General features: G+C 32.3%; 1 protein-coding gene and 1 long non-coding RNA gene across 10 annotated transcripts in view; one reads left to right on the top strand and one right to left on the bottom strand.

Annotated features, from left to right (window-relative positions):
• Positions 1-27179, bottom strand: part of Ralyl (RALY RNA binding protein like) — a 658084-nt gene that overhangs the window by 360031 nt on the left and 270874 nt on the right. The window lies entirely within an intron of this gene.
• LOC109117361 lies at positions 634-26526 on the top strand. Its single transcript, XR_002024658.1, has 4 exons — positions 634-722; positions 4876-4927; positions 10600-10697; positions 26464-26526. It is a non-coding gene; the product is annotated as an uncharacterized LOC109117361 (long non-coding RNA).

Below are 27179 nucleotides of genomic sequence, written 5' to 3' on the forward strand. Positions count from 1 at the left end.
TATACCAAGGAGTGGTATAGACCTTATTTCAAAAATAATAGTAATAAGCATAAGTATGAAATAATTATTCCAGTCACATATCTCTTCTAGATTAATATCTTTGAGCAGTTGTTTAGTCTCTTTGTCAGTTTTCTATCTGTAATTTATAAATAACAGTAGGGACTAGTGATATGACTTTCAGAGGTTTAAATGAAATGCAAGAAAGCAATAAGCACAATATCCAGCACATAGGAAAAGATTAAAAATGTTAGCTTGATTATTTTCTGGATTGTTTTTCTTCAGTGAAAATGTTATTTGTCTACCTTGACATACATCAAGTTTATGAAAGCATGATTTACATCTCTCTTGAAAACTTCCCTGTCCTCAAAAGACACTTTATGGCAGTCTGATGACTTCTCTGAAGCTAGATTTGGACACTCATTCTTAGTGCATTACATCAGTTATTTCCTAAAATGTGTTTGCAAGGTCCTTTGACACAGCCTCTAAAAATATTTCATCTGAGCTCACTGCAATCTTGAAGTTAGCACGTTGGTCTCAACAAAGATTCTTATGAGTCAACACTACCAGAGGGTGTTTTAATTAAGAAGTGATATATCGCACTCTTGACTGGTATTTACCTTAAACTCATGAGCAGTTGTGATTGTATAGGTATCTCTTAGCTCTTTGGCATTGCTGGAATATACACACTGAGGACATGCTGTTACAGAAGCCCTGATGTTTAGGTACGTACTTATACTCTTAGGAATGACTTTTAGGTTTCACACAACTTCTCTTTCAGTCTTACAAGCAAAGCATTTTGTATCTTGTAAGGGGGCCAGGATAATTACATAGCTCTAAACTTTATCTGCAATGTACATTTCATATGCTCAGGTAACACTGTTGGCCATGGTTCTTTTAACCAATCTATGTTATATGTTTTCCTACAAGTTTAAGATACAGCCAAAAGTAATGAGTCTATGGGAGTAATATTCAGGGAAGATCATATTTCAAAGACTGGCTTATTCAATACAGATTTGATTAATTCAGAAATATGCTATATGGGTTTCTATTAGTTTCCATTTGGATAAGTTTGACAGAAATTAATATTCGCATGGTAAACTACATTCACACACAGATAAAAGTCATTTATCATTTAAAAATATTAGTCTAAACCAAGATAAGATGTGCAGGACAGATCTGTGTCTCTCAGAACAATATCCCTGTATCCCCAGCTGAAGAGAGCTCCACCATCTGTGCAGTGATCTCTTATAGAAATTTGATAAGCAGAGATGCTTATCACAAAGAAATAGAGAAAGATGTCTCCTACTTGCCTTTAAGGTCTTTCATCATGAAGAGGACTATATTTTGCTTGATTTATGACAACAATTTTGACTTCATACAGCTATCTTAGGAGAGTTTCAAAATGAGCTTCACATATATAAATGGTTCTTTAAATTATGCAAATAGTGATGCTGACATAGGTCACAGGGCTCCAAAATAGAAGCAATAAAATAGCAACCTTAGACTGGGCTTCACTTACAAAACTTAAATATTTCTTGAGTGAGTCATAAATATTTTCAAAGTAGTCACAAGTGGATTATATATTTGATTTTTAGGTAATTGCGGGATTTTTAGGTAATTGTTTTTGTGTAAAAACCAAGTAAGCCAATTCTGAATTATAGTTTTCCACTTTTTCTGTCATTTTTCTTATTTACTAAGTTAAATTCAGGAATGACATTATACATTATAGGTGTATATGCAATATACATTGTAATACTAACTTAACAATTTGTAAGGTTTTTTTAACATAATAAGTACTTGTGTCTTGCCAAGTATACATAATTATTGGAAAGCCCAATAACTTCTGTTGATAGATATCTACTATTCTCTTTAGTTTGTACTTATATTAAAATTACACCTTTCCCACCAACCAGGTAAATAACTTTGAAATGATTTTCTTTTGTAATTTTGAAATAATTTGTAACAACTCTTTTCACTGGCAAATATATTGCTTTCAATGATCATATGATGACTTTTGTTGAGTGTCACAACTTCTGACACCTGCAGTCAGAGAAGAAACTCTCTTTGTTACAGTAGCATTTGTAAGAGGCTCTGCCATACTTCATGTGCAAAAATGGAGGTTTTCCCATGTCTTGTCAGCCAAAAATGTGTTCCTTCCTTATACAATGTTGAGAAATTTTTAATGGTGTCCTCCATACAAAAGTAAGTGATTACTCTCCTTTCTGGCATGACCAATCATCCTAACCTAATAGAAGGGCCTATATACACTAAATAGGCTCAAGTGTACAATCTGGCAGAGATTATCATATTTATTGAAAAAAATAGAAGCATAATTTTAAGATAGAGATATATAACAAATACTTTTGACTACTACTACTAATGGTATGATTTTAAAGCTCTTCATAATTTTTGAAAACAGAAATACATGTAGACAAAATCGATGCTCAATACTGAATAGGTAATTCTTATTTCAGATAGAAAGCATTATTTCAAAATGTCTTATAAAATTTTCTTCATAGAAAAAGACATGTTAATATCCAGTGCAAACAATAGAGTCAAGCAGGAAAGTAAAGCTATTTTTTTAAAAAACTGGATAGAGGGCTGGAGATTTAGTTTAGTGGTGCTACCGCCTGCCTTGCAAGTGCAAGGACCTGACTTTGATCTCTGGTACAAAAAATAAATAAATAAATAAATAAAATAAAGGATACAGAGTGGTCCCTTCTATTGTATGAGGAAAAGGCCTGTGTTTTACTAAAGCATATTTAGAAAAAAAAGTCACCACCCCTATGTGGATATTGTTTGGTTGAAGGCTATGAAGCTCATTGTGCAAAATAAAAATTGAACATTATGTAGGATCATAAGAACAAACAAATAGTAACAATCTCAACTTTGCAAAAGTTTATACAGAAAAATACAGATATTACAAAAGTATGTTTTATGAGTTTGAAAGTCCAGACACCAAAATGCTGATATCTTATTAACTACTGAAAATTCAGCAGGCATTGTCTGTAGTGCTGATTATCATAAGGTTCTATAAAACACTTACATGTAACAGTCACTTCTAAGGAGCCTTCTACTAGAACTACAAGGGCTCTCTTGAGGACTTTCTCACCTATGATAGCACCAGCACCTGTGATAGGGTCTCTTTCTGGAGGTTTTACAGTACTCAATACCAAGGCTACTCATAATTTGGGCTAAGGTCAGATAATGCCCATTGCTAGATTGAGACAAAACTGATGATGCAATGGTTTAAATGTAGGTGTCATTCCAAATTCATTTTTTATATCCCAATGTGATAGAATCAATGAATGTTGTCATTAGTTCATTAAGTCATAAAGGCAGATCCAAATGAAATGGGCTTTTAACCTTATAAGCTAGAGGAACTTATTTGGTTTCTTTGGCTCTCCATCTCTTCTTTCATGTGAGAACACATTGTTGAAAATATCATCTTGGAAGCAGAGTCTAGGTAACTCTTATTGCAAACTGAACTCATTATTATAGGCCTTTATCTGACACCAAACATGACAACACCTTGTTGAATGTCTCAGACTCCGAAAACACATTTCTGTTCATTATATATCATCCAGTCTCACGATATTTGCAGTAGTTTACACAATATTAAGGGAGATAAATACTGCTAAATTTTAAGTACTTTGGAAGCCCAATAATATGTTAACAATCAAAAACCTCAACACATTAATATACCTTAGGACTCTTTAGTACCAGAAGTCTTAAATATGTTACTATTTTTAGAAGCAGCATTGTTATTTCCCTGCTTTGTATAACTATAGAACTAAATCAGCCTGGTATAATGGTAGTAACAGAGGCCTGAAAATCATAACTTCAGGCAAAATGCTTACCCATTTTTTATTCATTATTTCCTGTAAGTAGAATGGATTACTGTTTCTAGAATTAAAACCCAAGCAGAGGCAAACTTTGAAAAATTTATTTTTACAAAATACATGTAATTTGCACAATGCTTTGCCTATCATTCATTACTAGTGTAATGAATACAAATAATTGGCATATGTCACATTATGTTTCCTTTAGAGATTTTTTATTTAAATTTTTTTTATATTTCTATAGCAAGTTGAATCTCACCGAATCTCACAAAATTAATAACATCATTGTTATTAATTCTTTGATTCTTAACATCCTTTTGAAGTAGACAGGACTTCTGCTATTGGTGCTGTTTTATACAGAAAGCACCTAAGGCTCAGAAGTCCAGTGACACAAATTATACACCTGCATAGCTATTATCTAAGTTCACACAATTACCATCTCATTCAGCATTTATGCAACATTTTCTATTGTGGTATGTTTTAGTAAAAGCCACTGAGTTAACTCAGTTTGCTTAGTGCTGGTTTTGTCATTGAGATAAGTGCTTACTTTATTCATGATTAGAGTATCTTATTTTCTTCTCCAGGTATATTAACTGAACATCACATCATATTAGCATTGTGCTGTTCAGGAAAATAATTTCTAGTAATAGTACTTCAAAAGTATTATTGGACATTTTCATGTATCTAACATACCTTTCCTTGGCATTTCCTTTGGATAGTTCCCTTTACAGTGATAGGAACAAGAGCACATTGACTGTAATGCATCAAGATATCAACTTTTGTTTTGTTTTTCTTGTCTGTTGGTTGAGACAGGGTCTTACTATGTAGTTGAGACTGCTTTGGAACTCACTGTGTAGCCCAGACTGGTCACGAACTCACAGCGATCCTCCTGCCTCAGCCTCCCGAGTGCTATGATTACAGGCATGCACCACCATGCCCAGCAAGATAACTGTTTAAATTCTTTGATGCAACCTACTAGAAATGTCAGGAATGAAATGTGAAATGTATTCTTAACTTTGTTCTTTTCAAAAAGATTGGCAATGTATATGATGCCTGTGAGAAGAAACATCTGCAAAACAATTCAGGTAATTGCATAAGATATCATTCTCTGGGTCTAATTACTTCATAAAATGTACACTCAAATAAACTGCTTGTAATTGTTTACAGCACTGTCCAGAGCCATCGCCTAGAGCTCACCTTTGTGGATGCAGAGAGAGACCTTCTCTGTGCCAAACATCTGTCCCGCTGTTGAAGGGGAAGATAAACTGTTAGCTGCAGAGCCATTCAGGCTTCTCTCCTGTGTAACAGAGCGGGGTAAACAAAAACCCTACGCCGATGTACTTAATGAGACTTGACAATCAATCCTTGATGGCAAATTAATATACTTTGTACTTACGTAGACCTTTTTACTCCTTCCTAATTGCAAGATGCTAGCCATATGCCACAGATTGCATTTCAGTCTGAAAGCAATCCCACCAAAGCCAGAATTTTCTATGTTGCCTCACTACAGAACTGCACACTTAATGAGTTCAAAGTTAGACTGCCACCTGACAAATAATGAAATACAGTTATATTGGTCCTGCATGTACCAATGCTAGCTGTACTTCAAAAACCAGTAATTATTTTGGTAAAAATTGAAAAACACTATTTTTTTTTTTTTTTTTTTTTTGGTACCAGGGATGGAACTAGGGTCCTTGCGATTGCAAGGCAGGTGGCAGAACCACTGAGCTAAATCCCCAGCTGAAAAACACTATTATTAATTTAATTATGTATATCTGAAATCAATAAGAAAAACTCAAAATAAAATGTAATGCCTAAACATTATATTTTTACATTTGGTGGATGAATAGGTTTTGGGACAGTATTCTTTTAATTCTAGAATTTGTTGTCTTTCTTTTAAGAAAAGAAGATGGGGTAGGGACAGTGCAGAGTAGAAACACTAGTGAACAATACAAACTACACTATCATTAATTTACCAGGTCAACAAAAAAGAAACCAAATTCTGTACTATGTGCCAGACATTTTGTCAAAGTACATGGAATACTTTCTAGATAAATACCGTCTAGATGACAGCCTTACTCTATTACTGAAGTACATACAATTTTTGGTTAAATTGAGCTCTGCCTTTGGACAGGTTTCAGTTGCAGAAACTTATACTACCTTTGTTAAATTCAGAAAACAGTACAATATTTGTTATCTTGAAAAAATAGATTGGCTTAGGCTGAAAGAATTTAATAATAAATGATAATTTCAACTAGGTAAAATTCAACTATTTAAAAAGTAACCTTGAGACCATAATGTTAAGTGAAAAACTCAGACACACAAGCTTAAATATTGCATGGCTTATCTTATATGAGAAATTAAAGGTAAAAATGATTCAAAGAGAAAATAAAAGACCGACAGCAGGAAACAGGGATGTAGATCTTTTGCAAATAGAAAGAGGATCAAGGGATGGGCTCACAGAGAAGTAAAGGGAATTATAATGCATTATGCACATGTACAAAGCCCCCACGATGAATGTAATCATTATTTACTAAAAACATGCACTGAGAAATTATAAAAATAGTCATAATGAAGGAATTTTATTTAATGCAGTTTTTAAAATCTGCTAGAGAGAGGCAGGGGATTTAGCTCAGTGGTTCTGCCACCTGTTTTGCAAGCACAAGGTCCCAAGTTCAATCCCCAGTACCAAAAAATAAAATAAAATAAAATAAAATCTGCCAGAAAAATTAAAATTTACTTTAGATAAAAGACAGTTAGTCTATTGTGACCCAAGATATTATTTTTCTTACATTTCAAGATCAATTTTAAATTAAAATGAAAAGTACTTCTTATGTTTCCTAAGGAAAAACATATTTCTTTTAACAAGACCTAAAATTAAATTTTAAAGCAATGAACAGAGACAATATAGGCCTTTCCATAATGTGCTTTCATGGTGGATCCAGGAGATTTGAGACTGGGCAAAATCAGCCTAATATATAATTTACTAATTAGATTTCTGAAAAATCTATTTCTCTGCTACTTCAGAAAATATTTTTATTTAGTGTTTAAAAACAATTTGAATTACAAACTTCAATGATAACTAATCACAGAGAGCAAAGCTGGAAAAACTTCCAGTTTTCCATGACATAAGTCATAAATACAGAAGGAACGTAATACTGAAAACATAGAATCTGGAATCAAGTCACCTTGTTTCAAACCACAACATCATTTTCTATTAGATGCGTTCCTTAAGGGAAATTATTTAATCCACTTAAAGTGCTTTTAGCCTACTTATGAAATTGGGAATGGCATTACTCTCCTCTTGATGTATTTGTGGAGATGAATAGAATTATTTCAAACCTGGGTATGTGTAAATACTTAAAATATTAGTGAAAGCATAATGATCTAGTTATAAAGGAAAATAATGATGATACTTGGAAATAAACCAGTAGAGCTAGAAAGAATTTCTAGAGGTATCATTCTACACAGATGGTCAGTACAATTGGTGTTGAGTTTGTCAGGGTTACTAGTACAAAAGTAATTATGGAATTCTCTGGCATAATATGCTAGCAAATACAGGAAGCTTTTTTAAAATCCAGAAAAATAAACTTTAAAAACAACACAGTTGCACAAGAGTAAAAACAACAGAACCAAATCACATCCTGCAAGTTACATAGTTGTATTTTCTTTTTTTTTCAGTGTACTTTTAAAAAATTAATTTTATTGGTACACTTAAGGTATACAGGGTAGAGGAAAGGAAAGAAGGGAATGGAATTAACATGAGTTGCACTTTCTTCAACCACTTTAAAAAACAGTATATTAACACTTGAAGATTGACTGGAAACTACCTTTTGGTAACATGCACTGTTTTGTAAAAACAGGAAAGTTTCCCACACAAACATGCAAACACAGCACATTCAAAGACAATAAATGTTCGATATGTAAGTGGCACTTTACATGATGACTTATATGCTACCTTCAAGGTTATTAACATGACTCTCAAAAATTCTAAAAAAATGATATAATCAAGTTTGACATCCAGAATTGAAGATTATTGTTTTGTATCATCTTGTCATTGCAAATAATTATAATATATGTGTGTGAGGTTGTATATCCTCAACTTAATCCTATCAACAAAATTAATTATTTGACAGAACTAATTATTTTGAGATTCAAATTCCACCCCAGGGATAGAAATTACACGTTTACATGCAAACCTAGCTCCCAGGCTATGGTGCCAGAACACCCAGCATCACATTTAATTTCCATTAGTGAGGCCGGTCATTATTCTAATATGATTACTCAGTCTTGTAAAATGTCCTTTTTTATGAAAAGCAATTAATTTTCATTTAGTAACATTCTGGATGCCAAGTATTTAGAATGACTTCCAAGAATACAGTTTTTCCTGAAAATAGTAATATTAACCCTCAACTAAGTATCAGAGTAGAGATAAGGATAAACAGTATTAAACATAAAGACCTGAATTTTAAATAATGTAACTACTAACATAACTACTACCAGATCAATAGGGAATGTTCTCATTTATACCAGGGCACTGATAATAAAATAACGTTTCTAGTTCAAGAGGTACAAGATAAGGTCTTAAATGGCAGCTTTAAAAGTAGTTCATTTAAAAAATATATATATATACATATATATATACACACACACATATATGGATGTAATAAGCATGTGCAAATTTTTTTCATCAGATTTGATTACATACTGATTGTAGACACTGTAAATTATTCAGCCTTGATTATCAGTAAAGTTTACCAGATGTCATGAAGTAAAAGGCCACAAAAAAGCCTCCAAAATAAATACTGCTGCTCGAAAAGACACTGAAAAGTAGCTACTCTCAACTTTTGAAAATTATTTTTTAAATCATCATAGTTCCACTTTATAGAAAGTAGTTTAAGTATAATATACATGGTAATATGTTTCTTCAGTCTCATATCCAGTCCTGTATATAGCACAAAAGAAATTATTTAAAAATCACATGTTTATTCTCAAACCAAGGGAATAGTTTTTATTTGTTTGCTTGTTTTCCAAGAAATGCCACTGTGTTTTGCATCTCTTGGTTCACAAGCGTCCAGGGTAATGCAAGGAAATGTCATGGCCTCTGGGCTGATTTTGCCAGCCTCAATCCTCTCCAATGCACTGTGGAAGCACATTACAGAAAGTCCTCTCTTGTTTCTGTTCGTTGCTTTAAAATGAACCTGGTTTACTGGTTAAATTATTAAATGTAATTTAAAACTACAAGTAATTCTTATAACTAATGATTTTCCATGTCTCCCATTTTATTTCTTTAAATTATTCCAAGAAATTTCACAATGTAGCAGTATGATTTTATTCCCATTTCTTGCAAACTCGTGTTCTTTTTCTAACAAGTGAAAACATATAGTCTGAGACGTGATTACTGAAATTTTAAGCTACTTAAGGAAGCTGGTTGTATCCATACGTTGAATCGCTTTAACTGAAAAGACTATTCACCTAGTAGATACTTAATACAGTTTTGTCTAACAAAGCATACAGCGATGAGGTATCATTAAAAAAATCAACAAAAGATCTTTATTCCCTGAATAAAGAAGAGTTAACTAATTCAAATTAGGTAAAAAGAAACTGAATGTCTTCACTTTGATAGATATTTACTGGATTTGTTCTTTCTAAATATACATTGCATTCCTTTTATCTCAGGAAGTTTAAAAATTCACCTTTCCTAATATTATGTCTATGATTTACATTTGCATCTATGCTAATATGTAATAGTCTGTTAAAATTTATGTCACCATTATCTTATTCTTCTTATAAAAACATATCAAAAAGGACAGTTTTATTTGGATAAGAATAAAAAAAACATTTACAGAGATCTATGGAACTTTGATGATGATATTAAATACATAGCAATTGAGTATCAGATACCTTACTAGAGTAAAAATACTACCGATGGGCCTGTAAGAGACTAGGAAGGCTGTAAGTGAAACTTGCTATCACACACAAGTGTCTTGTTTGAAGCAATGTCTTAAGCCCCAAAAGGAGATTCTTTAGTAGCTGCAGTTAGTTTTTTTTTAAGTAAAAGTAGATAATTAATGGAATTATAAATAATGGTTATTATTTAATTCAATCACAGAAAATGACCCTGAATATTAAAAGGACTTAATATTGCTCAATAAAGGAGTTAGGATTCTAAAGAGCTAATCACGTAATGGGAATAATATTCCAGGATGATGATAGCCTAACACCTTGCAAACTGAACACAACATATTTATTTGGAAAATGAAACTGTTTGGTGAATTTGGAATGTATATCTATGTATTACATTATACTGTCACCTATCAGATATATGCCAATGACATAGCTCTTGGTGATTAATAGTTATATTGATGTTAGTGTGGTTTTCAGAAAACAGGAATGAGATGACTTCTTTACTAGTCAAAAGTAGTAACACAATGAAAAACTGCCTTGAACAGCAGACTTAAAAATCACTCATTTCCTTTTCTGAAATGGTTTATATGACATAGATGAAAGCAAAAATACTGCTAATAATCTATACAATGCAATCCATACTGACAAAGCTTAAAATTTTAGTGCATTATAAACAGAAGAAAGATTAACTTCCTAATACAAACTATTCTTGTCACTCTATAGACAATCATCTATAGCAGAAAGTTAATTGGTGACTCAATTAAATGATTTGTCAAATAAAGCAGTTTGTAGTAGATCTAATCACAATACTGTAAAAGGTACAAACTCAAAATTTGCTCCTTTTCTGCAGATCTCTGTGAATAAACTGACTCAAGCCTAACAAGGTGTCTTGTAAGTTTCCTTGTCTTAGTCTTCATCCATATTCATACATGAGAGAAGAGGGCAAAGGTAAGTTTCTGTGCCATGTTGTAGTGTAGCTACAGGTTCTATACCCACTAACACAGGGCAGTCAGATTGCTAGACAGGGACATTTTAATGGATGCTAAAGAGACCTTCTCCGAACATAGGCCTCTTTGATGCCATGATCCAATCTTTTCAGAGCACTGAAATAAATTTCTGAGGGTTCTAACAGGAATGAATAAAACATACCTGAGATCTTATCAGCTATTCTTTATGTGTCTAGCTTTTGGGGGAATTCTAATGGTAACAAGAGGAAGATTTCTATTTTCTTATTTTTTCCAAGCTGTCATAATACCATGGAAAAATTAAAAACTCTCCTAACAGTACATTAATTAATTACAATAAATGCTAAATAGGGCAAGTTGAGATAAAACTGCAATTACGTTACCTTGGATCTGATTGTGTTTAAATTTGCTTATAAAGAATGTAACAATATATTGATATATTTTCCATGGATATAGCTAACCATAGATTTGCACCATATATTTGAGAGGGTTCATTCTGAGAATGACAGTGATCTCTTGAAATGATTTAAGTATATATACAATAGTTTTACTCCTGGGTAGAATACTGTGCCAAGTAAGCCACATTTATGAGTTCAATTAATCATGAGGGTATCTAACCAGCTCTGTAAGGGGCAGGATTCTGTCAGTCCTTACTTTGAAGGAATCTACAGTATAACAAATAGTCAACCAATCTGAAACTGGACATGCAGGGATGGCACTAACTGATTTGCAAACTTTGGACCATGACTATTTTGCTATTTCGTATCTGGCAAGTCATTTGACTACCTTGCTTGTTCACAGAGAAAAATTTGCAGTCTGAGTGACCCAATATGCACTAACATCATGACTAAATCTAAAAGAAAGGAACAATGAATTCCACATAGTGGTGTTTTTCTTCTGTTATTGTCACTAAAATATTTTGATATACTATAAAATGGCATTCAATATATACCTACATGTGTCAGGAATAGTACTTTCTCTTATTTTTAAATACAAAACTACATACAGTATTTTATGAACAAGCAGATAGAAACAGAAATTCTTAACTTTTCTGAAAGACTGTCATTTAGTGGAAGAGTGGTACAGTTTCTATATAAATCTACTATACGTACAAAATACTAAATAGCAACTAGTAAACCAATCGCCTTACCATTCTTTCTATTTATGAAGAGATTATGCATTTACTTCTAGTAATACGGGTGAGAAAAAATAAATTTTTAAATTACACGTTAAATCAATTTTAATATAAAATCTGCTCAATTTCAAAGTTGTGCAAAGTAAGAAAAAATAGGCAAATATTAAAAGTTCTCAGAATAATGATGAATAGAAATGAACGGTCAATAGGATAGTTAAAAATGATTTTCAAATATTACACACCTTGCATGAATAAATTACTTACCTATTCTTGAAATTTGACATGACAGGTAAATGTGAAAATTATGAAATCTGTATATTTTTATTTCAGTATGTATTTCCTTAAAATATTTTTAAAAACAAATGTTTTAAAGGATGTTTTATTCTTTATTTTCAAAAGTTGAAAAGTTGGTAATAAAAACAGAAAATGAAAAATTTTATATATTATTCAAATAAATGATAAAATCAAAATGACATGTTTTAAGGTGATGTCTCAAAATATTTTACATTCTGTGGCACTACTCCAATTTTGGAAAGAGTGAAAATCTGTGTACTGCTTTAGCATCATCTTACAAAGGCATATGCTAAAGTGTATATGAATTGATTTTCTAATAAATTTGTTCCCCAAGAAAAATGCTGAAAGGAAGATTTTACTTTTTATTTTGCACGCCAAAGGCAAATATATGCGGTGTCTTCTCTAAGTAGCTAGACTAATGCAAAAAAATATAAAATAATGGAACCCCTCTGAAACTGTAAATTTTATTAAAGGCCGACTACAACCATGATTAAAAGCATACTGTAATTCAAGAAACTACTTATGTAACTTCTTAAAAGCGCTTTCATTAATTTAAATAAATAAAATTCAGCTATTTGTATTATGGGCAATCATAGGAGTGAAAGACATAGTCTCTATTGCATCCAGTTCATTTTATGGAGGTAGTGATTTTCATTGGTCACTGAGAGAGAAGGGACTTCAACAGATTAAAAAAGTATAGTAGCTTCATACAATATTCAATTTGACAAGTGAGCTTCCTAAATATAAAGGAACAGTTGGAAATCAGCTGAAAATATAAAGTAAGGTCAGACTGGAGAATTTATATGCTAAACAAACAGTCAGAATATAATTCAGAGAATAGGAAGCATTTATTGGACTTTTACTTGTTTGCTTTTTGAATATGGATATAATAGAGTACCTAAAGTTTGGAAAGTTAATTTGTAATTAAATATCTTTTAAAAGCTTTGCTACAGCTATCTAATTAAATTAATTCATAGACTCCTTAAGTGATTTTTCTTTGAAGAGAAGAAACCCATAGTCTGAATTTGGGATGGGGAAGTTCTTTTTCATTTATGAAAAGTAACAATTTTATTTAGCCATGATATGTATTACTTTTCCAATTAAAAAGGTAATGGAGAAAAGGAGTAAAAATCCCATTATACTGTATAATATTTTCAAGTTTTGCATTCTCAAATATTTCACAAGTGACAATGTTAGAAGACTAAAAATGATTTGTATATAGCTGAGTTAATACAGTTCATCGTTGTTTAGTGACTTCTAAAAACTGTTTTATTTGTATGAAATTTTTTTCCTTTAAAACTCGGGTAGCATGAACTGGTATTTATTCACTGTTACTTCATAATTTTAGAAAGAATGAGGATTTAAGGATTAATAATATATTTTTACTCATCACCTTTCTGTTGCTAGTACAAAATACCTGAGATATACAACTTAAAGGAGAAAAGGTTTTTTTTCGTCCATGGTTTCGAAGATTTAAAACAATAATCAGCTGGCTGTAAGGAACAAATATCATGACAGAAGGGCATGGTGGTGCAAAGCTGTGTATCTCTTGGCAGCCAGGAAGTAGGCAGGGAAACAGCCAGAGAGTAGGGTGTGCCTCCGGTGACCTAATTCTTCCAACTAGGCTCTACACCCTAACAGCCCACTCAGGAATGAACTCATCAACAAATTGACCCTTATGATCCAATTACCATTTAAGCCCCAGCTCTGAACACTGCTGCCTTGAATATCAAGCTTTTAACACATTTTTGCACATTAGTCTTTGAAAGACACCCAACATTTAAATCAAAACAACAGGAATAGGTAATGCACCAATAGAAAGAAAATTGAAAAAAAAAATCTGTAAGTGCTCCAGAACTACTTGCTTCTCAATTTATGAGTGGATGCTGTACATCAATTAAAAAGTATGATAAAAAATGTTTAAGACTAATTCTGACAATAGAAATTGTTTATAAGACATCAAAATTCATTTTAAAGGGCTATCATTTGCTAGCAGAAACATCTTTTCTGATCTGTTGTCATTCATGCTAAAGGCAAGATTCTGAAAAAAATGCTAACTAAAATAAATTTTAAATAACTATTCGAAGATCAATAGAATAATATGGAGAGATGAGCAAGTTCTGGTTTGTGGGTGGAGGATTTAAGATACATGGGTATATTTTTCTTGGCATTCAGAACACAGAGGAATTCTGGGAACTGTGTCAAGTGTAGGCTAAGTGAAGATGCAACTCTGGCCCAAGGTATTACAGATGCCCTTGACATTAGATTCACTGGGCATCACTTTCTCTGCCATTGAGATGTATTTATCCTGCATGGTCATGTGTAGCGGTACACTCCATTTCAGGAAGACTGTTACAGGCTCTGTGGCTTGATATGAACTGTTAGAAAAGTTGCCCATGTAAACTGAATTATGTTCTGACCCTAAGCCTAAGATTTGTCTGAAAGTTGACAACAAACTTTTTGGGAGCTAGATGCCATTGAGTGGAACATAGCCAGCTTATAAATGAATATACCACCAGCCAGTAGAAAATACTGCTCCTCCATCCTGCATCTGTTGGTCTGATTCTCTGGAAGCTTTTTACTATCTTGACATATTCCAGTTAACACCAGAGACAGGAGAGACAAGAGAAGGCAAAAGAGTAACAAAGCACACGAGACCCCAGTCCTGAGAAACCAGGAAAACAAAGCATCTGAATGGGTGGGCCCTACTACAGTCACATATCCAAAGGGAAAAAAATAGTAACTTTACTAAGAAAAAGATCAAAAGATGAAGGAGGAAGGGATGGAAGAAGATGAGGAAAGAGGGAAGGAGGGAAATAAAAACATAAAATACCATGATGTCCTTCACGAGAAACCCATCACACAGAAAAAAGGAACTCAGGAACTGAAATTAAAAAGCTGATCACTTCTAAGAACCAAAATATATTTCAAACTGTAAGCAATTACGTAAAAATATAAATATAATAAAGGAAAGGATAATGATAAAGAGGAGATGACAGAGCCAGGAAATAGAAAAACCGTAAGGAAACACAGAACTCACAGAGACTGGGTAGAAACTCAAATTATAATAGCACAAAATTCCTCGAGTTTAAACAAAGATTATCCTTGAATTGTGGAAAGATTAGTTCCAGACAGGATTGTTCAAAACAAAGAAAAATACCTCATAAATATATTCTGATAGACTTCCAGAAAAAATGCTACAAAATGCTAGGCAAAAGTAAGTAATTTATAAGGAACTATATCAGATAGCATCTGATTTCTCATCGGTACTGCACAAAGCAAGAATGTGGCACAGAAAATACTAAGAAAGCACTAAATTCTAGAAGGCCCTACACTCACATTAATTCTGTTTACTTGTGATATGTAAGCCTAGATAGAATAAGGAAAAGGGGGGAAGTTGGCAATATTTTAAGGCAATTTTAAAAATTACTACTCACATAGACATTAAAAATGGTTATGACCCCATTTACCTAAACTGCACGTGAGAATTTTATGAAGACAAAAGCAGCGTGAAAGATAACAAACGGTTTTTATTGAGATTTAAAAAATATTATTATTTTTCCTCCTATACTTTTATTCATTTTAATAATTAGCATTTGTTACTTATACAGTCGGGTTAAACAATGAAGCTGTTACACCATTTTGAACAAATTTTTCTTTCTACTTTTGTTACTAAATGTGGTTCTTCATAGTGAATATCAGTTCTACTTATAAAAAACAACCTAACAGGGCTGGGGATTTAGCTCAGCAGTTCGGTGGCCTGCCTTGCAAGCGCAAGGACCCGAGGTTCAATGAATGGTACCCCCCAAAAAAAACAAACAAATAAATGGAACCCTTTCTCTATATGAAGACTCTAAAATTAAGATGGATAGAAAAAATTTTATTTGAATGTTAATTTAAATCATTTTGAGCGACCACTCCAGAATCTTCTGCCTATGGTCTATAAATCTTTGCTTCATTCACACAAATTATCCACTATCAGTTGCTAGCTTCAAATTTGAAATCTTCCCTCTCCAATTTACCCCAAATCTATATTATTATTCAAATCTTTTTTCATATTTAAAAATACTCTGGAAAATAATGATTTTTTCCACATAATAAAACTGATCTATTTCCATACCTTCTAGGATTTGCCTTTCTTTCATCCTTTATTCAACTAACAAAAATATTTACAGATTTGTGCATTCACATTGACTCTGTTTTTATTTCACATTTTCAGGGTGGAGAGTACAAACAAAGCAAAACAAATAAAACCCAGAAAAGACAAATAAAAACCATTAAAACAACAATAAAAGCTGCTTGGCCCCAGAAACTGTTCCAGGCAACATCTCCTCTCTTTTCTTCATGTATTCTTTTGTATTTCATCTTACACTGACCCATAAGTAGCTTATCCTCCTTTCTTGAAGCACCTTGGAGAGTTTACTTGCTTCCCCTGCCACCCACTTGCTTTTTTTGAGTCAGCTTCTACCCAGGTGGCAGATCTAAAATTATACCAGTAAGCAGAGGCAAATTTAGAAACTTTTTAATGATCTAGGAAAGATGAAAGGCTTAAAACCTTCATAAATTAATAGATTCTGCTAATCACAGCTCTTAAACATTTTTCCTTTTATTCATATTTGTCTTTTCTGAGCTCAGATCTTCAACATCTATAATAACAGCATGATAATTATTCATCCTCCCATCAATACACTTATGTGCACACACAGAATCTGACCTTAATGATTCAATCAGTGCAATTTTTATAAAAAGTAAATCTCATTGCTTTTCTGTCACTAAAAGCATTCGACATCTTTATCTTCTGGAGAAATTCTATTTGGGATGTTTTCTTTGACTTAGTTTCTCTGCACTTAATTTTGCGAGCTTCTTTCAACTTTAAAACAAAAATATTCATTCTAGTTGTTGTGACCCACTTGCAGCTCTCTGGATGGTCAATGCTTATCTATGTTTATGCATTTTTGTCTATACATCTTTAACACAGAATTTCCAACTACCTGTAATTTCTGTCTCATTGTATATCATTTTTCCTACTCATCTTTCAAGAGTAAGCCTGACAACTGCAAGATCTGAAAACTGAATCCTCTCACTACTACCTACAGTTCCCTCCATGGCTCTTCCTGGGTATGGAAATGCCTATCAATAATAAATAATACTATACAATAATTTCCTTTCTGCTTTTCACTGTCTACAACTGGACTGCAAACTGCTTGAGGATGTTATCTGTCTTTTGTGTTTAAATCTCACGTATATGCCATAGTAAGTATTCAATAAATGTCTGCTGACTACATAACAAATTTTAGGCATTAAAGTATTGAGAATTTTATGTATTAAATTATGTATTAAATTTCAAACATAAACATAAGCACTGGTGCTATGACTATTTCTCGTTTGGAGACATTATATTTAACTAATTGGGTATCATTTTCGTGAAGTCAGTGGTTATTTTACTGTCTTCTGAAATGGGTTTTAGAGATCTTCCAGTGTAGGACAAGAAAAAGAGACATGGCACTTGAAAATGAGAAATGCTGTATATTGAATGGGATTCTGAACTCTGTGTTTTTTAGACTGAAAAATCTTCCAATTACATAGCACTTCTGTGTGATACTTATTGAATTATCTAACTCCCATCTGTGTGTGCTTTAGACTAAGACAGAGTTCAAACACATAGCAACTCTGGATGTTGAGAAGGCCTAAAAAAGTTGATATCAATCTTCTTGCTATAATGGATAGGGGATAACTCATGCAATTAATTGGACAAGCACAATATTCAACTATGCTTGTATCAACAAACTTGTGAAGCAGGACACAGAACTTAATGCTTAAAGGGAAAATAATCACATTTGTTACAATCATTTCAAGATATGAAATATTTATATCATAATATGTCTCTATAGTGAAATTATAAATCATCTCATAATAAATTATTTCCTGTTAGTCTACCTTGTAGGGATGCTAATACTTCAATAATTTTTCCTCTATAAGTGCTACTTCAGTTCTAATATCCATGCAAATGCAGTTAATATTTCATAACCTAATGCCATAGATATAAACATCTTTCCTATGTAAACTTCATAGTTATGCTAAAACTACTGCTGCCTCAGTAATACTTTTCACTGATAGTAAATCACCTGCTGCAAATATGATGAATTAGATTGATTTTATTTGCAAATATGATGAATTAGATTTTATTTGCTTTTCTCTTTTAAATAGTTCAATGAATTCTTTAGAAAGTAAACTTTAATATACCTAATTTTTTGTACATATGTAACAGATAAGGCCTTCACAAACATTTCTATGAAGGGATAGGTAGTTTAAATTTTAAAGTTGGCAGGTGGTACCTTTTTCTTCCTTATAGCTTAAAAGCAGCCAGAGGCAACATGTAAATGAGTTATATGGTTGTATTCCAATAAAACTGTATTAAACAATGGGTGATAGGTCAGATTTCACCTATGGAGCAAAATTTTTGATCCTTGCCATCTATTAAAAGACTAGAAAATAATTTAATACATTAAAGAATTGGGAGTGAAGCAGATTTTGGCTATGCAAATACATCCAAAGAAATTCTATCACATGAAGTATATTTATTTATCTCAGAGTTATTATCTCATAATCTAGTGGCTCACCATTGGTAGAACAATGGGAACAGTCCAACTGGCACAAGTAATGCTAGCCTAATTCAGTGAAAAGTGATCTCCAAAACAAACAAACAAACAAAAAACTGTTGGTAAGCTCGAAACAATTTTTCGTTGTTTTTGAATTTTAATATTTTAATTATAAATCATGCTGTCCTATTTTTATTAATCTTAAATTAAGGAAAAAGCACATCATGTCCTTTGTGGATAATGATTCAGAGGAATTCATTATAGTCAATAGAGTATTCATAAATTCTGGTGCCCTTCAAAAGGTCTTCAGACAGTTTCCATCTTCAATTTTTGTGATACTACCTATTTTCTTATTCTTGTTTTCAGACTATATATTATATTAACAAATCCTTATCTGTGATAAAGTATCAATTATGTAAGTAAATACATATTTAACTATGATGTCACCCTTTTAATTCAAATTTAGAATGTGTTAAGAAGGTGCAACTTATGTTAAATGTTCTTACCACAAAGATAATTTTTGAAAACATAATAGATTAAAAAGCACAGTAGATTAGTGGTACTTTTATTATAAAGAAGAATCAACTTGAGTTAGTTCATTTCTTCCATTCAAAGTAACTTCTTAATACTTTTATGTAGTTTCTTGTATTAATTGGAAAATTAAACTTTTATGCATCTCTTTCAAATTTAGTATGTCAAGATTTTTTTCCAACTTATGTCTATCTCTTCTTTCATATTGAAGAAAATTTTGAAATTATGTTTATAAAAAGTGTTCTTTAATAAAATATGAGCGTAGGCAAATTAAGATAATTGTTCATATTTTCTTCCTGATCATGGATACACAAAGCATATTAATTTGGAAAAACTCTCTGACAATTTTCAGAAGGCAATTTTTAGAGATAAAAGGATATTTTTCAAAACATACAATTTCAACATATTAAATATAATGTTTTTATTTTTTACTGAATATTTGGCTTTTTACATTGGATTTACTAGCACAAATATATACTCAAAATTGAAAGAAATTTTTAACTGTTTAGGACTCTTCTGATTATCATGGGTATTTGATTAATTTCATAATTATTACTAAATATATTTTTGTTGTATGGAGGAATGGAGTTATAAACAATAATCTAACGTGAGAATCAAATATACCAGGTACACTATGGAAGTTGATGGGGACAGTCAATACATGGGAAGTTGGGAGTACCAATCAACTGGACCTTGTAAGCCACTGTCAGAATTCTGCTTTATTCAGGCAGGAAAAAGAAACAAAGAACTCTGGTATTCTTTTTAAACTAGAGGACTCTCATCATCATGTAATTTACATGATGGTTGACCACTGTGGTAGCTTTCTTGAGAACATATTAGAACAAATTAGAGAAGAATACAAGTAGAAATATGTGTTTTGGAGTCCTATTTTTTTTTATAGCAAAAAGAACTATTGCAAATAAAAGTAATTTGAGGGCCAGGGATTTAGATCAGCCGTTTGGTGGCCTGCCTTGCAAGCGCAAGGACCCGAGTTCAATCCCCGGTACCAAACAAACAAAGTAATTTGAGTCAGTTCTGTTGATCGGTAAGATTTTGTTTTCCTTTTAAAGTGCTATTATTATTATTTAGGTTTGAGAGAGACCATCCTGCAATACATTTCTGCTGGTCTGCTCATCATTCCCTGTGCAAACTCTGACATTTCACACCTCCATGCCTTTTTATATTCTTTCACCTGTCTGGTATCCTTTCAGATGATGAGTTTTTTTCTCCTCTATAAAGCACGTCAAGAATTATTGATCACTGGTTATCCAATACCATTTCAAATACATCCGCGTTAGCCTGCAATGCTAATTTACTAGATCAAAACCTGTTTAAATTTTTACTTATTTATTTACCTTCAAAACCTCTAGAAAAATTAAGTCCTTGTTTATCCTTGCTCTGGTTTTTCTTGGCACCTAGACCATCCCTGGCAGAGGAAAACACATCAAAAACATATGTTAAATGACTAAATTTATTGAAAGGTATATTTTTCTTGATTTCTAAGGTGCTACTTATTGCAGGAAAATCAATTCATGAAAAATATTTAAGGAAACAAACTAGATTAGAAACGTGCCAATTTAAAAATGCATTTTAAGAAATTTAAAATGGAAAATTACTCATATATCTCAATTGATGTAATTCAGTAATGTTTACCCAAAAAGGAAAACTAAATATATTAAAAACAGACTGTGCATAGAATGAATGAATAGAAAAATTATCAATTATTTCAAAGTAAAACTGTACATTGTCTCAGAAAATGGCACTTTCATGTAAAAATGGCTATCTTTGAATCAGAAATGGCTTTTTTTCCCCAGTACCACCAATTGAACTCAGGTCCTTGCACTTGCGAGGCAGGCACAGCACTGCTGAGCTAAATCCCTGGCCACAGAAATGGCTTTTAATTCCAACACAGTATGCTTCTTCGTCTCTTATTAGCTTTGCCAAAACCACAATAGCTGCTTATCTCTCTCTTCTTTCTTGAGGATAGCTGCCTTCTCAATTAATCCTCTTATCTTTTCATCAATTATTATATTTCCCACCTTTGATTTGATGATGTCTTTGCTTGGTTGCATGTAGATAGAACTGAGTTTAAGGACAAAGGCACATTACTGAAGTGATTTGCAATTGTTTATCTTACTATTAAATAGGGAGCAGGAGACTATTAAGGTTAAGTTGAAATTTCCAGAGTATTACCATCCTGGGAAAGTTATTAATCAGTTACAGCATCTTGGACTAATTGAACGTAAGTACTCGAGAGGTCTGCAATGATGTACCCAGGTCTAAACTGCAACAACTAACACTCCACATCTCCAGAAGGAGATGTAGAGAAAAGTAATGTTCCAAGTCTTGGACTTTGAAATTAATATCTAATATTCGGAGGACAAACTTTAAAGTTCACCACTGAAAGCATTACAGGACATCATACTATGGGATGTAACCATGTAAATTAAAAGAAAATAAAACCATATCTAGAGGCAATGTTATAATCTGTAATTAGAAACTGGAACAGGGTATTTTAAACACTAAATCCCCATGAATACTTCATTATACGTTTATTATACTGTAATATTCCAGTTTATGTAACTTCAAAATCTTTTCAAAGAATAGTATCCAGTCAAGAGCACAAAATTATCTTTTATGTAAACATGATCATTTAGACACACTAGCGAACACTAATATAGTTCTCAGATTAAATGTCCTATCAATATAAACATGAAAACAGAACAGCTATTTTTACTTTGTGACTATTTAGCACTTTAGTTTATCAGCAGTGAGTCAGTGACATACAATTGTTATTATTTCTTGTACTAGTATGACAACTATGCCATAGCACAACAAATTATTTATATTGCAATTCTTTTAATGATGAGTACATTAGCGGAGATCATCTTGCAACAAGAAGAGAAAAATAGACAAATGACTTCCTATAGCAATTTAAAAAATAAACCTCTTATTGTGCAACACTATTTCAAAAAGCGCATACTTTGTCATACCCAGTTCTATACTGTGCATCTCTAGATTCTTCTGGTCTCATTTCTTCACCATTTTCAGTAGTTTGAGTGTGGCTGACTGCAAAGTGATGGAAAATTTGAGTGTTATGGAATATTGGGGGATACTTTCAGAAATATGCAGAAAAATGTAATTCTTGACTAGTTAAGTACACAGAGCAATTATGTGAGTAGAAATGATGTGGTTCTACCAATCAGTTTGTTATTTCAAAGATGCTCTTGTTTTGTTAAATAATAAAGTATAAACATAATTGAAGAAAATCTTCTAAATAAACAATTTTCTTGACATAATTTTGCATACATGATGATGCCAAGTTCTTTTCTTTATTAATTTTATTGGTACATTTTTGGTATACCATATAATGACATTCATCATTGGAAATTTGTACCTTTACATAATATATCTTGGTTCTTAGGTTTTTCCTCATTCCCCTGCCCTCCCCTTCATCCCCTCCATTCCCCCGTTTACAGAAACTTTGTTTGCATTTTTTCATTTTGTCATATTAATTCCAATCCCTTCTTTCCTTTTGCCTACCCCTCCCACTTCCCTTTTGCCCCTTTTCTTCCTATTTGACATTATCTATTATATCTTTTAGTCCTTATTTACAGTTCTACTTTCTCACACTAGACAAACTATTAGGTATCTACACGTGTGTGTCATATTTAAATTAAGAGTATGGCCTTAGTTTGCATCTATTTAGCTATAAATGTCTCTAATCTTCCCAAAATAATTTTTAAAAACCTACCACGGCACTATATGTGCACCCACATTCATAGCAGCACAGTTTTTAATAGCTAAAACTTGGAAACAGCCCAATTGTGCATCAACTGGGGCCTGGATAAAGAAAATGTGGCTCTTTGATGTTGTATTTTTTGTTTTTGTTTTTGTTTTTTCATAAAAAGAAGTACTACTCAGCCATAAAGAATGAGAAATCAGATATAAGTTCTTTACTAATTTTACAATAAATCTATAAATCTCACAGTTCAGTAATGCAATGTTATAGAATGGAAGATCAAGATAGAAAAAGTAAATGTGTATATAAGCTAGCAAACAAAATGAAATTTAGAAAAATATGACTTACAAAGGCCACAAATAATCTCCTAAAGCTGAATTGTCATCAAATTTGAATTGCCCTTTTCATCTCATGTAAGTCAAGGATTGGAAACCTACTGTTACCATAGAGGTCCATTTCTGCTGTCCATATTAATTGGCTGTGGTAACAAAACACATATTTGGTGTTGCAATTACCCAAAGGTTTGTAAGCCCAGATAATGTTTAAAATTATTATAATACAAAAATCATTAAAAGAGTATGGAAAATTTGAATTTATTTCATTTGCTTTTCTCTAAATATTGTTGTTTTGCTAGCAATTCATTTTAATGTGATATATCAGGGGCAGAGAAAACTAATTACAACAAGGATTATTAAGTCTACTATGGGCATATCTTTATAATTGCACCTTCCAATCAGAAATCTAAATCAGGGATATAAATGTCATTTCTGGTGTTACTAATTCCTCCTCTTTATCAAAGGATCTCCAGCAAATGGCTTAAGTTTTCAACCAAATAAGAATTTTAAAACTCTCCATCCATTATGGACCCTGTATTACATTTCTTAGCTGCCTTTTCCCCATTTTCTCTTAGCTGTTTTGTGTACAAACTCCAAACGCTCCTATTCATTTTGCAGTAGAGTATTTTCTCTTAGAAACTATTTCTGCTGTTTTTCTTGCTCCATCCAAACTAGGATGTGAAGAGAGTCCATAATTATGAAACTAAGGGCATTCGTTAAGTCCTATTACTCAGAAAAGACAGCTGTCTTCCTAAGGGATCTCAAAGAATTTTTTTCTTCTTCACTGAGGTAAATTAATTAGGGTAAAAAATGCACTACAGTTAAACATCAAATCCAAGATCATTAATTAACTGCCTTTAGTTTCCTTTTGATGATTAGTCATGATTTACTGGAAAATATCAAAGTACACCTTTCTACTTCTTTTTTGGATATTTTTATATGTTCCAAAGTACAATTTTACATTAGATGGACCACTTAGAATACTTCAAAATAATATTACTATTTATATCCAGCTTCAAATAAAATTAATTAAAATCAAAACCTCTTCACCTGACAACAATGGGAGAAATCATCAAGGGCTAGACCCCCACTGATCTACTCGTTCAGGTTTTAATGATTAAATTTTAAAACATTGGTAACTATCAGAGGCGGGGTACATCCTACACCATCAATTAGTACCAATGACTAAATTGATGGTAATTCATTTAGAACTTTTCTAATTTCCAGCATAGTCGTAGTCATATTCTCTCTCTCTCTCTCTCTCTCTCTCTCTCTCTGTCTCTCTCTCTCTCCCCTCTCTTTCTCTTCCTTCCTCCCACTTTCTTTCCCTCTCTCTCTCTGTCTCCCACTAAGATCAAGTATGTCTATGATTTTACTATGTATCTATATTCATTTTCTCAAATTAGCTTCAAATTCTAAATCTCAGAATACATTTTAAAATTTAATTATATTCAGTGTGTCACAACTGCTGGACATAAAACATAATGTCCTGTTGATTTGAACCGATTGTTTGCAGATTCTCAGCAGATTTGAAAATCTACAATGGGAAAATGAGCTTATCTAAAAAGCCCGTGGATTTTCACTAGGATAATATTCAAAGCACACATTTTAATGCCTAAAATGTCAGGTTAGGGTTAGAATATCTAATACTATTTGAATTCTAAACACAAATTCTAATTATTCTATGAATATAAACGTACTATTTTATAGTCGCTAAAATGATCATGTTCACATTCCTTTTAATATATAAATGTTTATGCTGTGTTGCTCATCATTACAGCAACTATAGTAAGAAACAGGGAAGACTTGCTTATACATTCAATAAAGAAAACTTAATTTAAATATGCAATGTTCCAATAATACTTGTATATAATAATTATGAAAAGATGCACATATTTAGGAAAAGTAATACCTTTGAGTAATTCAGCAGAGTTTAATAAGGGATTGTCTGAGATTAAGGGGGTTCTATAAACGATGTACAGATCCTTGTGTGGAAAGTCTACAAGTAACAGCTCCTGAAGGGTATATGAAGACATCTGCTGGGTAGAACTGTGCTGGAGAGAGTAAGAGCACCAAGGTTGTCCAGGGCAGATGACACATGACCAATCTGTTAAGAGAGCTTCCTAAAATATCATCTAGAGCATTTTTTAAATTTCCGAGGAACAATATCTATTTTCAGGAGTTTTGATTTATTTTATTTAGTGTAGGCACAGACACTTGGAATTTTTTAAAATTAAAATGTGTTATTCTAATATACAGACAGTATTCATGAGTTGCATGGTATTTTTCTTGTGTAGAAAGTGATTGCAATAGGACAGTAGATACTGTAGCATTTTCATTTAGATATCTGATTACATTTCCTATTCTAATCATCTATGCTACTGAGCTCTTCTGTCAAAGCACACGGTACATGGCTTTGAATTTTTCAATTTATTCAACTATATCTTTCCATTATTTATCAAGAAATTATCAGTGTGTGGGGCCACCTTTTTCCCTCTTTAAAAGAAGCCTCAGGCATGATTAATCAGGACTATATATTCTTAGAGGGATGTATGGTAAATTTTCTTAGGAAATAAAACTGGAAATGATGGGTATTTCTATCAACATATAATCAATTCCTATGACTGTTATTCATTTTAGTCTGTACAATATTAATTCATACTCTATACCATTAAGGCTTTTACAGATAATATACCATGGAGACTTGAAATAAATGAGAAGGGAGATTTAAATATGAAAAATAAAAAAATGTTTTATTTCTGAAATTTTAAAAAGTTCATTTGCTCAACAAGTGTATTTTCATTTTGCGACATTAAAAAATAATGAAAATGACTCCTCCACTATGAAACAAAGCAGTTTGCTTTTCTATTAATCTCTTACTTTGTTTGGTCTGATGTAATTCTGCTTTGCACCTTCTTGACAGGAATCTTACCTTTCTCTGAATCCTGAAAAGAGGAAAAGGTGGTCATTTTATTCAAAATAATGCTAGAAATGTTGTTTTTGCTCTGAGAATCAAGATGAAATGCTAAAATTCACTTTCTGTGAAGCATTAACCCAGTTCCTCTCATTGAATTTCAACTTTCAAAAACTACTGTTTCTTTCTGTCATTTCAGAAAGTGATTTTGACAGAGAAGTGGAGACCGGCATTGCTTACGTGGACACATATACAGAGTGCTTATGAGGACAAGGATAAGGGTTGGGCATTATTTCCCAATAACAAAAATAAAATACAGATGTTTAAACAAGATAAAGGAGGGTTGTATGTGACCTAGATCAAAATGATGACTATAGCCAGCATCTAACTATGGGTACAGAGTTGAAATTTAACCTATAAAATAAAATATGGGTCATCTTAGCACTTTACAATTGGATATGAGAATTAGACAGAAGCAAAGAAAGAAGCATACAATGAGTCCAGATCTTTTAATCATGTCGGTGCCCTGTTTGAAGAGCAAAAATTTATACTTTATTATTCCTTTTATTCTAAATTTTCTCTGGAATACCACTACACCTTGCAAAACCATGCCATAAAAGTGGATGCTATAGAATCTCTTTTGCTACAGGTGGAAAAACACGTAAGGCCTACATGCAGTTCCTGTAGACACCTCCTGGACTTTTTTTCTAAATGGAAACATTCACAATGGAATCAAACTCATCTCCAAAGTCAGAGCTCTTTCTGCATTTGCTGTGTTACTGCATAGCACCAACCTTTTCCCAAGGTCACTAACATATCTGAAATCTGATTCCACATGTATCTCTATAAATGTAGGAGAATTTTGACAATGAAGGAATAAAGACACTAAAATTGAGAGGAATGGTGGAAGAGACA

The sequence above is a fragment of the Fukomys damarensis genome, unplaced genomic scaffold (genome assembly GCF_012274545.1).
Source record: "Fukomys damarensis isolate Sample0158 unplaced genomic scaffold, DMR_v1.0_HiC HiC_scaffold_5, whole genome shotgun sequence".
Classification (NCBI taxonomy): domain Eukaryota; kingdom Metazoa; phylum Chordata; class Mammalia; order Rodentia; family Bathyergidae; genus Fukomys; species Fukomys damarensis.